A 17,219-nucleotide genomic window follows, 5' to 3' on the forward strand; every position below is an offset into this window, starting at 1 on the left:
GCTGTGACCACTCCTCCTTCGAAAAAGACCACTCCTCCACCACCGTCCAACTTCCCAGTAATTTTTCCCACATTGTTTCAGTCAAACTTGGTTCCGACGACTTCCTCCTCTGGAGAGTACAAATTATCCCATATCCTCTCCCCTTCCGATCCTTCCTGCCTCATCTCCCTCTCCATCACTCTCCACCCCATCTCAAACTAATCTAGCTTACCTTTAATGGCATCACACAGACCAGTTGCTTCTCAGTGCCCTTCTTTCATCTCTCACCAAACCCATTCTTGCTCAAGTCGCACATCTTGTGAGCTTTTTAGGTCACACTTGACACAATGTTCACTTCCTAATCTGATATGAACCCATGGGAAGGGAATCCCTTGAACCAACAATCGATTTGAAAACTTACCCAAGAAAGCCAATGGAAAATTTTGACCCGTTGAGGAATTCGTTTGTTTCAAGAACCGAGATTATATGAAAATCTAGACCTGTTGAATAACCTGTCTCAAGAACCTAAATTATAAGAAAGAACACCATAATAGTTGTGATTTGCTTTTGATAAGTTCGAAAGTTCATTCAAGAAAAAAAGGAGATAAACTCAACTCACAATGAATAAATTCATCAAATTTCATAAACTAATTAAAATGAGGCTACAAAGAGTATTTAAATCAAAACCTAATTAAAACCCTAACAAAATAAAGCCCTATCTTCCAAAAATACCCCTGAGTGAATAGCGTGCGGCTACAGTAACTTCTTGAAACCCTAGTTCAACAAAATAATAAATTTTCCAACATGCCCTTGAATAGGCACCCCCTGAAGTCCTTCTCATAATAAACCCAATTATTTTAAACTAATAAAAAAAAGTCCTTTAAATGAATTAAACAATTTGAAATCTTTCAAGTGCCCAAACTGTTTAAGTCATGTTGTTACCCTCTTCCATAGCTTGTATCAAATGAGTCAAAACTGGATCTTCATCCCTCAAGCCCATCTTAATTGTTGGGCTCTTACTAGACTCATCCCTAGTGGATTGCACAAATCCTTGCATTGTCTCCTTGATCTTCTTTACTCTTGACCTTGTAATTGGCCCAAGTGGAACTTGCAAATGATCTTTAAGACTAGGTTCATCTTGTGCCCATCATTCCCCCTCTCCTTAAAAGGATTTGACCTCGAATCTCCACCTGCATCAAATGGAAAAAGGTTAGTAACATTGAAAATAGCAGAAACATGATACTTACATGGAAGATCCACTTGATATACATTATCATTAATTTGTTCAAGAATCTGAAAAAGTCCATCCAAGTTGCTCATGTCATCAATAGGTAAAGACATTAAATGTAAATGAGTAAATGGATTAAGTCTATAAACAATTTCAAAATGTGAAAATTTAGTAGTAACACGAACACTCCAATTATATGCAAACTCGATGAAAGGCAAATGATAATCCCGCAAACTTTCATGTAACAAGTCAATGAATGGCAAATGATACTTCCACAAACGTTCATGCAATATGTCTAAAATCTTCTTTACACCAAAATGATCACTCTAATTATATGTAAACTCAATGAAAGGCAAATGATACTTCTGCAAACGTTGATGCAACAAGTCAATAAATAGCAAATGATACTCCCACAAAATTTCATGCAACACGTCTAAAATCTTCTTTACACCAAAATGACCCAACAAACCACATCCATGCACTAGCATTTCACGCATAAGACTAGTAGGTTCATAAAGTTTATTCTCTCTAAACAAATACCAATTTAGTCTATAGCACTTACCAACTGATGCCTTCTCACACGCTCCTTACACACTAGCAAAGTCATTATCATTAGCATGCAATTCCTTATCATATTCAAATCTTAATAACTTCGCATCTAAAATAAAGATAAGGACATACTTTCTTGTTAAAGCATCAACCACAAAATTTTCCTTACCTTGTGTGTATTTAATTATATGAGGAAAAATCTCAATACAGTCCTTCCACTTAGCATGCATTCTAGTCAACAACTTACTTTGTCCCTTCAATTGTGTAAAGGACTCATGTTCTTCAAAAAAAAGTCAGGTAGGAATTGTCACACCTAATACAAAATCAATGTAGTGCTCTATCTACCTAATAGGTGGCAATCCACTAAACACACTGCTAGGAAACACGACCTCATATCCCTGCAATAAAGAGACAACAACACTAGACAAAGATAAGTCCAGTTCATTAATATTAAGACTCACCTTAGCATAAAAATTCACTTTTCTCTTTGTTTTTCTCACTTTCTTCACTCTATTTTTTCTTTCCACTCTCTTTTTCTTTTTCACTCTCTTTTCCCCTTTCACTCTTTTTTTTTTTCTGTCACTCTCTTTTTCCTCATCTTTTTTTGAACTCTCACCTCACAATTGCTTTTCAACTCATTCTCTCTTTTTCTTGAGATTTCAGCCTTAGCCTCATCTTTTTTCTCTCTCTCTCCTTTTCGGCCTTACTATTTCTTTTTTCCTCAATCTCGCATTCACTCTTCCTTTTTAGTTCAATCTCACTTTTACTCTTGCTTTTTAGCTCAATCTCTTTTTCACTTTTTCTTTTTTGATCACTCTCACTCTCACTCTCACTCTTTCTTTTCTGATCACTCTCATTTTCACTCTTTCTTTTTTAAGCAACCTCACTTTTCAGTTTCAGTTGGTCCCCATGGACCTATGTTGGAGTTAAAGGAGAAAGTTTAATTATTTTTCCATCATTTTCAAAATTGTACATGTTCCTTAACACATCATGGATCACCTTCCTATCAAACTGCCACGGCTTCCCCAACAAAATATGGCAAGTATGCATAGGCACTACATCTCAAAGCACCACATCCTGGTATTTTCCAATTGAAAAAGAAACTAACACTTGCTTATTTACCCTAACTTCTCCACAATCACTCAACCATTGCAACATGTATGGTCTAGGGTGTTTCAAGGTAGGTAAATTCAATTTCTCAACTAAAATAGTGCTAGCCATAATACAACTCATCCCACCAATGATCATACTACACTTAATACCTTGTTGTTGATGTGGCATCTAGTATGAAAAATATTCTCGCTCTGCTGCTCTGTATCATCCATCTTAATTTGTATATTGAGAGCATGTTTGGCAACAAGAGACTTACCATACTCTTCATTCTTACACTTATGTTCAATACTAGGCTCCGCTTCCTCCTATCTCTCCCACCTTGTAGTTTTCTACACACTGCATCTTGTTGATCCATCATATCCCTCACTTCACCCAACACCAAGTTCAATTGCTCAAACTGTTGTTGCATAGCTTGCAACACAAAGAATGAGTTATCTGACATCCCCTTTGGTGATGAGTCACTCCTATGAGACATCGTAATGTGATACACAAAAAGAATGTTAGTGGAAAACCTCACACACTCTCCCTTATGTGTGTTCACATTCAAATAATGAGTAATTATAAAACAATGTACCAACTATAAAACAAGGTACCAACTAGAAAGATGTATTCAGCCCATTTGATGATAAAACTCAATCAACAAATATCTTTTTTTTTTTTGTTGTAACTATGTAGCAACCTTTAAATATGTTACCTCTTCTTTTCTTTTTCCTCTTTTTTTTTTCGAATTTTCTTTTCCTTTCTTCTCTTTTCTCTAATTCAATAACAAACATCAATATTCAATTGTAAAAATCAAGCAATTGAATTCAAACACAAAAGAATTGACAATGAAGTAGAAGAGAATCAATGGAACGGCACTCCAAGCAATTGACAAACTTAGAGATGCAAGAAATCCTAGAATTTAGAAACCTTAGGTGATGCAAATTTTAGCCAAATCCAAAACCCTAAGAATTTTGGCAGCCTACTTTTTATTTTGTTTTGTTTTTGTTTTTGTTTTTTGCAACCCTAGAACATTGAAGTGCTAGAATTAAATTCAAAGATGCAAGAATTATAAGATAGAATCAGACCTGATTGGAAACCTTGCTCTGATACCAAATGATATGAACCCGTGGAAATGGAATCCCTTGAACTCACAATCAATTTGAAAACTCACCCAAGAAAGCCAAAATCAAGCCAATGGAAAATTTTGACCCGTAGAGGAACTCGTTTCAAGAACCTATATTATATGAAAATCTAGACCTGTTGAATAACCTATCTCAAGAACCTAAATTATAAGGAAGAACACCACAATAGTTGTGATTTGCCTTTGATAAATTCGAAAGTTCATTCAGGAACAAGAGGAGATAAACTCAACTCACAACGAATAAATTCATCAAATTTCATAAACTAATTAAAATGAGGCTACAAAGAGTAGTATTTAAACCAAAACCTAATTAAAACCTTAAACAAAATAAAGCCCCATCTTCCAAAAATACCCTTGAGTGAATAGTGTGTGGCTACAGTACTCAACTACAATAACTTCTTGAAACCCTAGTTCAACAAAATAATAACTTTCCCAACATGCCCTTGAATAGGCGCCCTCATAAGTCCTTCTCATAATAAACCCAATTATTTTAAACTAAAAAAATAAGTCCTTTAAATGAATTAAACAAGTTGAAAGCCTTCAACTGCCAAAACCCTTTAAGTCATATTGTTGCCCTCTTCCATAGCCTGTATTAAATGATTCAAAACTGGATCTTCATCCCTTAAGCCCATCTTGAATGTTGGGCTCTTACTAGACTCATCCCAAGTGAATTGCATCAATCATTGCATGGTCTCCTTGATCTTCTTCGCTCCTGACCTTGTAATTGGCCCATCTGGAACTTGCAAAGGATCTTTAAGACTAGGTCCATCTTAGTGCCCATCACAATCCCAAGCCAAAATTTTTCAAATCCGCCATCAACTCACCAACTTGAAAAAAGGTTCACTCTCGGTAACAGATTACTATCGCATGGTTTGTTTACTTTCTGATACTATGACTGCTACGGGTGAACCATTGAGAGATTTTTAGGTTGTTTCCTATCTTCTTAATGGCCTCACCTCCGAGTTTGAGGCCTTTTTCATTTTTTTCACCACACGTCCCTTGCCCATAACCTCTACTAAACTGTTCAACCTACTTCTTAATGGCCTTACCTTTGAAAGTGGTCTCTCACTCACATATCTTCGGCCTAGTCTTCTCCCTAACCCCTCTGCAAATATCACCTCTGCAAATATCACCCCTAGTCTTCGCCTCATGGTGGTCGACGTGGATATCGTGGTAGTAGTAATGGCTATCGAGGTGGCCATCCCTTCTCATCCTCTTAGCCACCTTCTGGTAACAAGCCCACTTGTCAGGTTTGCTAAAAAGTTGGCCACGTTGCTTTGCAATGTTACCACAGATTTGATTAAGCCTATCAATATGATCCTCCCAAGCTCTGTCCACTCACTATACCAGTGCTCAATCCCTCTCTGATAAGCAATGGTACCCTGACTCAGCTACTACAAACCACCTTACTTCTAATCTGCAAAACCTCAACCTCTCTGCCAAACCATACTCATGACCTGAACAAATTAAAGTTGGTAATGGCACTGGGCTTCCTGTGACCCACTTTGGTGACTCTAATTTCTCAACTTCCAATTCTAATTTTCTTATGCGCAATTTACTTTATATTCCTTAGATTACAAAAAACTTATCTCAGTTAATCAATTTTGTTGTGATAATTCAGTGTTTTTCGAATTTCATGACTCTCATTTCACTGTGAAGGACAAGCGAATGGGAACCCCTCTACTAAAAGGACAAACACATAATGGTCTCTATATATTTCCTTCGCCTAACACTCCCAAGTCAGATCGTGTTGCTCTAGTTGGAGAAAAGACCATCATCGCTCACTGGAATCATCGTCTTGGCCATCCATCTCTTCGACTTGTTTCTCACATTTTGCACAACAAATGCTTGCCGTTTATTCCTTCTCAACCTAACTTTTTTTGCACTAATTGTCATCTTGCCAAGTGTCGGCAATTATTCTTTAAGAATTCTGTCAATAGGTCTCTTGGACCTTTGCATTTGATTTATGTAGATGTTTGGGGTCCATCCCCTCATTTATCAAGAGATGGTTTTCGTTATTACATTTCTTTTGTTGATGACTATAGCCGTTATACGTGGTTTTATCCACTTGCCTCTAAAGGCGATGCTACCTCCACTTTCCTTCTTTTCCCAAAAACATGTTGAAAGGCTTTTAAGTGCTAAAATAAAAATTATTCAAAGCGATTGGGGTGGCGAATTTCCCCCCTTTACCCGAGTTTTCCAATCTCAAGGAATTGTGCATAGACTTTCTTGCCCTCATACCCACCAACAAAATGGTGTGGTAGAGAGAAAACGCTGTCACATAGTAGAAACCAGACTTGCACTTTTAACAATGGCTTCCCTACCTTACAAATTTTGGACGGATGCTTTTGAAACCGCTACCTATCTCATTAATTTTCTTCCATCTCCCTCAATTAAAAATAAATCACCTCATCTTCTTCTTTTTAATCAGGAACCAGATTACTCGTTTCTAAAAATTATTGGTTTCGAATGCTGGCCAAATCTCCATCCCTACAACAATCATAAAATGCATTTTCGTTCTCTCCTTTGTATTTTTCTTGGGTATAGTCCCATGCATAAAGGATACAAATGTCTTCATTTATCAACCAATCGCATGTATATATCTTGAGATGTCTTCTTTAACGAGAAATCTTTTCCATATTCCACACTCTCCTTGTTGCCTTCTACTTCCCCTCAGCAAACCCATACTATGCCCATTTATCCTCCCTCAATTCCCGGCCTCAATCATTCCCTCTTAAATCAAGGCCCACAACCTCCCTCGAGCCCATCATCTCCAACTGCAGCCCATCTCTTATTCACTCATCCCCTTCCACCGACACGTCCCCTTCATCTTCTATGACAAACCAACTCTCAGTTCTAGACCCTTCCTCAAATCCACCCCCTCCACCTCCTTGATCCCCCATTACTACCTGCTCAAAAATAAATTCTTTCCGTCCCAACTTCCCTGATGGCTCCATCTCTTACCGCCCACCTAAACAGTGCCTCAGTACCTCACTTGACATCCCAAAGGAACCAAGTTCATACATTATTGCTTCTAGTTTTCAAGAATGGCGTGATGCCATGTCTAGAGTTTCATGCTCTCATTCAGAGTCAAACTTGGACTCTAGTTCCCCCTCACCCTTCCTCTAACATTGTTGGTAGCAGGTGGGTGTTCCGCACCAAGCATAAGGCCGACGATACCATCAAACACCGTAAAGTCCGCCTCGTTGCCAAAGGATTTGATCAACAGGAAGGTATCGATTACTCTGAAACCTTTAGCCTCATTGTAAAACCCACAATAATTCAGCTTGTGTTATCCTTAGCTATCTCTCACGGTTGGCCACTTCATCAACTAGATATTCAGGACGCCTTTCTCCATGGCGATCTTTCTGAAACTGTTTACGTGACTCAACCCATTGGTTTCACTCATCCTGACCATCCTGATTGTGTTTGTTGTTTGTGGAAAGCCATTTATGGCCTAAAACAAGCTCCAAGAGCTTGGTTCGCCCAACTTAGTTCGTGTTTATGTGAATATGGTTTTACTCCATCAAAATCAAACCCCTCCTTATTTATTTATTTTTCTCAATCCATTACCATTTTTGTTTTAGTGTATGTTGATGACATAGTGCTTACCAGTTCTCATCCCTCACAGATTAATCATCTCATTGTTTCTCTTGGGTCTATTTTTCCTATCAAGGACTTAGACAAGTTATAATTTTTTCTTGGGCTAGAAATTACATACTCATCTGATGGTATTCAGAGTTTCCAAAGAAAATACATTGAGAATCTCCTATCTCGAACCAACATGCTTTCGGCCAAAGGACTAACCTCTCTAATGGCTGCTTCTACTTGTCTTTCCATCTCCGACATACCATCTTTTTCTGATCCCACTCTTTATAGGAGTGTAGTTGGGGGTCTCCAACACCTTTCTTTGACCCGCCCCGATATTGCTTTTGTCGTGAATAAAATTTGCCAATTTATGCACAACCCAAAACACTCCCATTGGCAAGCTATCCAACGCTTGTTAAGGTACCTCAAGCACACAATCAATTTTGGTCTTTTCATTCACAAATCCTCCAATCTTCAACTTCAAGCCTTTTCCGATGCGGAATGGGCAAGTAGCCCCAATGACCACCGCTCTACCGGTGGTTTTTGTATCTTCCATGGTCAAAACCTTATTTCTTGGAACTCTCGCAAGCAATGCACTGTTGCTCACTCAAGTATCTAGGTTGAGTACAAGTCTCTTGCAAAGACAACAGCTGAACTTCTATGGATACAATCACTTATTAAAGAGCTTCATGTTTTCCTCCCTAAACCTCCATTGCTATGGTGTGATAACCTTGGTGCAACCTATCTTTCCATCAATCTCATACTTCATTCCCACACAAAACATATGGAAATTGACTTCCATTTTTTCTGGGATCGAATAGTTGCAAAAACACTTTAGGTTGCTTTTCTTCCATCCAAAGACCAATTGGATGATATTCTCACAAAACCAATAGTGTCATCTCGGTTTCATTTGCTAAGAACGAGCCTCACAGTTTTTGATACACCGATTGGCTCACGGGGTCATATTTAGCAGTCCACTCTTTCCTCCAGCTCAAAGATGACACAACAAATGAGCTTCACCTCAGAAGATAGTCTTCCAGAAGAATCGGGTGTTACGTAGACTAGGTTGTGTGTTGCCTCTGCGTAAATGTGCTGCCTTTGTGTAAATGTAGTGCTCTGGCAAGATTCCCTTTGTAATAAACTTTGCCAATCTTTATGTACAACAGTGCATATTAGCTGCATGACAATTTGTCCAAACGAATTATGTTGAGTCTAGATTGTATATATACTAACTTGTTTTGCTATGCTAATCAATGAGAATGAAATACATTTCTTCCTAAAATTCTATCACTAGCAATCCCCTGCTTAGTGACAGACGACGATGACGGACACCAGTGAAGAGAACATGAAGGACGCTTTTGCAGGTGCTAAAGCGGGTTTGATTGAAATGGAGGGAACACAAAATGTGTTGGGTTTATTTTTCAATTCTTTTAAAAAAAAAATAGAAAATTTTTGGACGTTGCTGGCTTAAAAATCAGGATATGAAATTTCTATACTTCAATTTTAATTTTATAATATTAATATTTTAATTTTTTGAGGCGGTCCTTAATTTCTTGTTAAAAAATAGTATGCAATGTTTCAAGTTTTGATTGAATTACAGATATCAATGTCAATGTGTTATGGAATAAGTTAGTTGTCGAGAGTTGTATGTCGATGAATTTTTTTTTACATAATGATTAAGAAAATATTTTCTAAGAATTTTATATAATTTTTTAAAAAAATTTAAAGATATAAAAAAAAGCCATTTGGCCTTATCAGGATCCATCCTCGGGCTACACCTTCAATGGGTGTAGCACAACTCGTGTGTTAATTAATCAAGATTGATACATTAACCTCACAATAGTTCTATAAGAGCATTCACAATGGATTTTTTTATCCTATTCTTCAAAGTACATCACTAAAATCTATTTTTTATATCTTACATATTGACTTTACAATAAACTATACATTAGCTTATCTATTTTTTTCTAAGTCATTTAAATATTATATTTTTTAATATTTTGTGGGAGAAAAAGTAAAAAAAAAAGCAAGAAATTATTGTGGGAGAGTACAAGAAGCGAGAGAAAATAATTAAAAATGTTTACATTTCTGTACAGTCCATGCTACATGTAGCGACAACGTTGTAGAAAACTTGAGATGAAAAACAACATCCATTGGATGGGATTTTTGGCTACTTTCCTTGAAATTTTACATAAATATGGGTTTTACAAAACCCATTGAGAATGCTCTAAAAGAGTGAAAGAAGTTCATGAATGGCAATGGAGGGTCGAGCCCACATCCACTCGAGACTAAAAGGTAGAGGCTTGCGAAATAAAAATTAGAGGTTGATAGCCATTACATGCCAATACATGATTCAAATTTGATTTAATGACGTAACAAGCAAGATAATCCGACGTGATATCCGCCTATGATGTTCGTTTAGGGTATTAATTCCGTCTAGGATATTGATTTCTTTCGGCATGACGGCTAATTTAGAGTCCTAACAATCCGCATTCCAGCAAGGATCATAGAAAGTTACGTCATGGGACAAGTTTCCTCCCTAGACACCAGTTCATATAAATAGAAATAAAAAAACACACTTGTGGTAACCTCTGATTACCCTAAAACTTGTAACACTATCCAAATTCTATTATGACTTAGGCGTCAGAGGTATTTCTTAATACACCGAGTCCCATCTATGTTTTTATTGAAGGTTATTGGAGGTGATAATACAAAATATGTCTGCACCATTAAATGAACAAAAGTAGAAAAGCCCACCGGCCGAAACAGAGGAAAAAAGAGCATAGAGACAAATCCATCTTCAAACAGATCAAAATAGTACCTGAAACGACGACGGTTGAGATCCATAAGTGCAGGACTATTGCACTTCCAAGGATTTTTTATTTCTTGTGCTGTTCAAGTAGATTTAGGCTCATTTGGGAGTGAGATGATATGATAATTTTGTAAATAGTATTAAAATAATTTGTGAATAGTAGTGAGATAGTTTGAGTTGAGTATTTTTTGAGTTTTGAGAAATTAGAGAATAAAAGCTGAATAAAAAATACTATAAAATTAAAATATTATTAAAATATTATTTTATAATATTATTTTTGTTTCAACATTTGAAAAAGTTGATTTGTTTTCTATTTTTTCTTTAAAAGTTTGAGAAAGATATAATGATTAGTTTGAAAAAAGTTGTAATGATTAGTTTGAAGATTTTGTATTTGAATTATATTTGTAAAGGAGATGAGATGAGATGGGATGATAATATATTTTTGGGATGACATCTATTTCCATTGTGCACAGCAGCCAAAGTGAAAGAGCCAATGCTAATTAGAAAACTTAGTGCTACTACTGAACCTGACTTAAGAATATATATATTTTTTAATTCTAAAGAAAGAGCGAAGTATAAAGATCCCTTATAATAAATAGAGTCGTTTTGTATTACAATACTGACATCGTAAATGAGAGTGCACTAAAGCATTTATTAAAATTTCTCAAAGTCCGTGCCATAAAAATCAGTGATCTAGGCCACTATCAAGCCTCCCTAGAGTAGGTCCCTTCTTGTAGCTTTACCTATATAAATATTTTGACCTGGGATGGTTTAAAAACATTAAAACAAATTAAAATGAGTTGATGAGTCAGTAAGAAAGCCATCATAACTTAAATATACTTAACATAAAGTTTTTTATAAAATATTTCATGCTGAGAACTTAAAATCATTGTTAAGGTAAAAAATTGGCACAACAGGCCGAAAGGGGAGAAAGAATCATTCCTGGCCCGCTATGATGATCTGGGCCTAGATTGGTATGGTATGGAGCCCTCAACGGTGGTTCAATGCTGCTGTACAATATCCATACGTACATCCATGACAATGAATAGTAAAATAAATGCAAAGAAAATAAAGAGAGACAGACACACAGATTTATGTGATTCGGCCCTGGGCCTACGTCCACGGGGGTTTGGGAGGAGCAAATCCAATGTAATATGTTTGTTTTACAGTCTCTCATGCTCATTGTACAATAGATATTAGAGGACTACCTTATGGTGAAGATATCGTTGTTGGAGCTCCTGTCGTGAGGTTGAAAAAGCCTTCCAGGAGAAATCTCACCAAAAGTCCTCCCTAAGTCGTTTGGTTCCCTCCTATTTTATCTTTTGCCGCTAGCTTTACATCCCGCCACCCCTTCTTTATGTCACATCACCCATTTTCCCTCCTGACACACTGCACTCCCTCATTCCCTCCTAGATAACTTGGATTCAACTGCTGTATTTATGGAGGTTTATAGTTTTTTCCAAATAACACATGAAATAGAGATATTTATAAAGAGATTTGGGAGAGGGTGCCGATGAGTTTGAGTTTGAGTTGGACTTAGTCGCGATCATTCAAGAAGAGAGTTTGAATTTAAAAAATGATCTAGTAGTTCATTCAATGTAGGATTGGCAGTGACTGATATTAGGGGTATAAATTCAAACCGGTAAATTGGAAAACCGGACTGGACTGGTTTTACCGATTTTGAACCGGTCCGGTCCGGGACCGATTCTTAAAATGTGAAAACCGGCCAATTCCGGTCCGGTTCCGGTTTAGGAATTTTTTGGACCGGACCGAACCGAACCGGACCAGTTGATAAAAAAAATATATAAAAAAAATATTTTTACTAAAAGTTTTTACTAAAAGTTTATAACTAATACTAATATTAAATATATAATTTATAACTAATACTAATATATAACTTATAACTATACCAATAGTCTTAAAAAAATGGGAAAACCGGACCGGACTGGACCGGAAACCGGTAAAACCGGAAGTACTGGTTTAGGAGGGTAACAGGTGCGTAATCAGTTTTGAAAAATACAAAACCGGTACATACCGGTTCGGTCTTAGATTGTGTCCAAAACCGGACCGGACCGGTCTGGTTACACCCCTAACTGAGATTGCGTAAGGGACTTCAATCAATGATGATTTTAAATTAAAATAAATTTCTAATAGCCGATCTTTAAGTTCTAAAATAAATCTAATTCGTTAAATAAATAACAAATGAGATTTAACTTAATTATTGAGCCTAATTAAAACTCTTAATCAATTTCAATAATTTATCGTTTGTGGGCTTATCTAATATGGCCCATTAAATATAATTTAGACCCAATAAAATTATCAATATTATGACACTACAATTATTGAGTTAGATCGTTACAACCTCCCCTCATAAAAGTTTCGTCCTCGAAATTTGCTAGGCCTCAAATAGCTTACATACTTATCGACCACAAGCTTTCCATGTCTCTTTACTCCTCAATCATTTAGTTGAACCTAATATTCAAAAAATTCCAATTATATCATATTTTGGTCTGATGCCTCACTAATCCTTTAGGCGCACACGTTAGCGCGCTATGCATCAACTATCATACTCTCCAAATTCAATTCAAACCAAAACAAATATCAAGCTTAATAATGGGATTGATAAATTCATCCAATAATTGTCTTAACTCTACATACAATAGTAACTAGGGCAGTAAGTTGATTGGTCTGAACGGGACAGACCTCCAGACCGGTCAGTTTCGGTCTCATAAAATTCGGTCCGGTCCCGGGGTCTATAAATTTTGGAGCGGACTGGACCAAACTCCTATATATATTAAAAATATTTTTAATAATTTAATATGTTATTTTTATATAGTAATTATATAAGTTAATGATATAATTTTCATCTAATTTATTTTTATTGATCATATAAAATATTTTTTTAATGAGTTTGTACATAATACACATTAATAATTCACTTAATTTTATTTTAGTAATTTAAATAAATCTTTTATTAATTTATTTGAAAAAAAAAATAATAAAAAATAATTGGGCCGGACTGATAACTAGCAGTCTGGTCCCCTATGGATGTTCGGTTTGATCTGGTCCTGGAAAATCCCCTTGGACTGGATTGATTTACACTCCTAATAGTAACTAATGATCTCCACATAAATAAAACTCTCCACATGAAATAATAATAATAAAATTCTTCAACTAAAATAATAATCTCAATAAATCCTAGCCTAAGACTACTCAAAGTTCGGGTCCTAAATCTTACAACTCGTACTTGGCGATAGAATCACGTCACCTATAGAACATAAGAGTACCACCAATCATCATGAAATACCATACATCATACATAAATCTATATCATAACTTCAAAACCTACAAAATTCATTCCTAATTTTTTCAAATAAAACTCTACAAAATATAAGATTATTTCCTTGTGAACAAGATGCATCATCAAACTTAAAACCAAAGGTTCCTAACCTCATATCTTTGAAAACAGTAATTGCTCAAGATACTTACTGCAAAGCAAGACATGCCTTGGGGAGACTTTAGCCTATTTTTGTTTTTTGAAAAGTCTATTGACATGGCCTCTGATACCAACTGTAACACGCCGCTTCCCATGATTAAAAGTAAAATCATTTTTTTAGATCTGGGGAGCCAGAGTATTACTACTAAACCTGACTTGAAAAAATATATATATATTTTTTAATTCTAAAGAAAACGTTAAGTACAAATATTCCTTATAATAAATAGGATTGTTTTGTATTAAAATACTGACATTGTAAATGAGAGTGTGCAGAAGAATTTATTAAAATTTCTCAAAGTCCGTGTTCTAAAAACCATAACTTAAAATCTCTATACATGAACTAAGCCACTATCACGCCTCCCTGGATTAAGTCCATTCTTGTAGCTCTACCTTTATAAATATTCTGACTTGGGGTGGTTTTAAAATATAAAAACAAACTAAAATTAGTCAATGACTTGGTAAGAAACTCATCATAGCATAAACATACTTAATATAAGGTTTTTCATAAAATACTTCCTTTTGTAAGTTCCATTTGGATAGAAAAAGTATTTAATTTTATATCATTTTATCATTACAACTTTTTCAAATTTTCATTTGAAATATAATATAATTCAATTTTTTGGATCTCAAAATAATAATAATATTAAAAAATAAAATTCTAACAATATTTTATTCAATTTTCAACTTTCATCTAATTTCAGCTCACTATCTAAACGGCAACTTAACGTCAGGTCATGCATGACTCTCTGCCACTATTTGTTACAAAGATTAGTCTGAAGATCCCAAAGGAACTTGAGGACTAATTGGATAGTCTTTCTGTCTCTTTATAGTTTACACCATAAGGTCATAATAATTGGTTAAATGCACATACCTTGCACACTTAACCACTTATTACGTGAACTTCACATACCCATGTCACGAAACCATCATCGTAGTGTCGGTTTCATTCATGTTATCAACGTTACAACAAGTGAAATTACCTAATTAATCGACAACAAATAATAAAAAAATCTATAAACTCATGTTAAGGCATTGATGTTAGTTTGGTATGATGGATTATTTTTTGTTATCTCAAAAAGTAAGAATTTACAATAAACTAGATTTACGTTTCCTTTGAATTCATCAATGAAAAATTACAATAGAAATAAAAATAAAAATTTATATTTTGTGAAAAAAATCTAACAAGAAAGAAATAATTTAAATGATTTGACGTTTCTGTTGTTAAAAAATAGTAAAATTAATTGTAAAAGGTTGTGAATATAATGTTGCTGATGATTTATACTTGTTTTTAAGAGATAAAAGAGTGAAAAGAAATTCTCAACACAAAAGATGATGCTCCAATTGGCCAATCGCCAACGTTTTCATTGTTATTTCACCTCAATCACCCATTAACTCTTTGGAGGCTGAATAAAAGCATTTCTATGTGGTGTCCTATTTCACTGTTATTTTCAAATTATGGAAAAAAAATTTAGGAAGAAGTTGAAAACCTCCTCTCATCCCATTCCCTATTTTAGGATTTTGATTTAGGGGACCTATAGTGGTTTCCCAAATATAGAGAATTACTATTTATCTCCTAAATCATCTTTTATCAATATTTTATTCTAATAAATAAAATAAATTCTTCTTATGATTTTATCTACACTTTCTCTCATACTCATATTTATTATAGTTTTAAATAATAATTTTAAAAATGATTTAAATAATTACTAAAATATAAAAAAATTTAATTTTAAAAATATTATTAAACCTGCAAAAAAAATAATTTAAATTTTTGTTTAAAATATTCACTAGATTAATAGTTCAAAATATAAGAAAAAATATTGAGTAGTTAAGTTTGTAAATGGATTGAGAGAAAAAAGTAATAAAAAATTATAAAAAAATATTATTTTAATATAATAGAGAAAAGATAGGGAATGAGATGTTGAATGTTTTTTGAAGATGAGTAAAATTTAAAATAAAATTTAGGAAAAAATTTAGGATGCCCTATTAATAAAGCTAGTTACCGTGGTTTTAATTTGAATTTTAAACAAAATCCAAAAAATAGCCGTCATTATCTTCTAGTGATGAAAGAACACAAGAACATATAATGCCTTTCGCTTCGCGCACTGCCACCGCTCGCTTCTTTCAAACGCTCAATGGCCGCTAACAATCCTTCGCAGCTGCTCCCGTCAGAGCTAATTGATAGGTGCATTAGGTCGAAGATATGGGTTGATAATGAAGGGGGACAAGTTTCTCGTTGGTACTCTCAGGGGCTTCGACGTCTAGGTCAATATGGTCCTCGAAGACGTCACAGAGTCTGAGATCACTGCTGAAGGGAGACGGATAACAAAGCTTGATCAGATTTTACTAAATGGAAACAACATTGCCATTCTCGTACCTGGTGGTTCGCCTGATCCAGAATGAGAGTGCCGTTAACCTTTACCTGGTTCTTAATTTTTCTCCCTTTTTCTGTGATTGGTGGGTCAGATTACTCCTCTGTTCTAACGAGAACTCTAATCACCAAGATGCTCCTTTCTCCAACACTTTCTTCTCTAGTAGTGATGGTTGTAGGATAGCGCGTGATGGGCTTTTCCAATGATATATCATGGAGTCTGATGGATTGTTTGTAGCGGTTATCCAGACTCTTATGCATCTATTTCAGGTGCCATGATCCCTACTGTTTCTTCCATTATCTTAATCTTTGTTTTGAAATGAAAATAAAAAAATAAAAAAGATTGGTATTCGAATTTATGGCTATAGGAAGAAAGAGCTTGAGGTTCATAAACATTTCTCGTATCAAGTGGGATTCCTGGAGGTAGACTATTAATTTACAGAATCTATAGGGAACCCTGGTTATCATTAATTAACAGAAGTTATGGTTATCATTAATTTGTATTCACATTTCTACTACCGCAACTTTCTTGCATCCTGCCAACCAATTTTTTTTTTTCTTGCATCCCTAATAACTATATGAATTTGCATTTTTTATGGTAGGGAAGCCTTCTTTTACAAAGAAACAAGCAGATCTTTTGTTCCCCCAAGATTTTGCCAAAGACTTTCCAGTTGCAATGCTGGTATCAAAGTCGCTACTTTTTGGGCCGGGGTTCCTGAGGTTAGCGAATCCCTGTTCTTGGGAATAGTGTATCCCTGTCTCATATTCACTGTGGATGTGGGAGCCATTGCGTTTTAGAACCTGGGGTCTTACAATGATAGAATAAATGATGTTTGTGTTGCATATATTGAATGGATTATGTTTTTTAATTACACATTTCGTTGGCTGCTAATATTTCATAGCTTCAATGTTCTTTATCCATGTCAAGGTTTCGTTGGCTGCTAATATCTCAACAGATTG

General features: G+C 35.2%; 1 pseudogene; it reads left to right on the forward strand.

Moving 5' to 3' along the window:
- Window positions 1-15,987: 15,987 nt before the first annotated feature.
- Window positions 15,988-16,487, forward strand: LOC118346105 (annotated as a pseudogene).
- The last annotated feature ends 732 nt before the right edge of the window (window positions 16,488-17,219 follow it).

Source organism: Juglans regia, unplaced genomic scaffold (assembly GCF_001411555.2).
Source record: "Juglans regia cultivar Chandler unplaced genomic scaffold, Walnut 2.0 Scaffold_679, whole genome shotgun sequence".
Classification (NCBI taxonomy): Eukaryota; Viridiplantae; Streptophyta; class Magnoliopsida; order Fagales; family Juglandaceae; genus Juglans; species Juglans regia.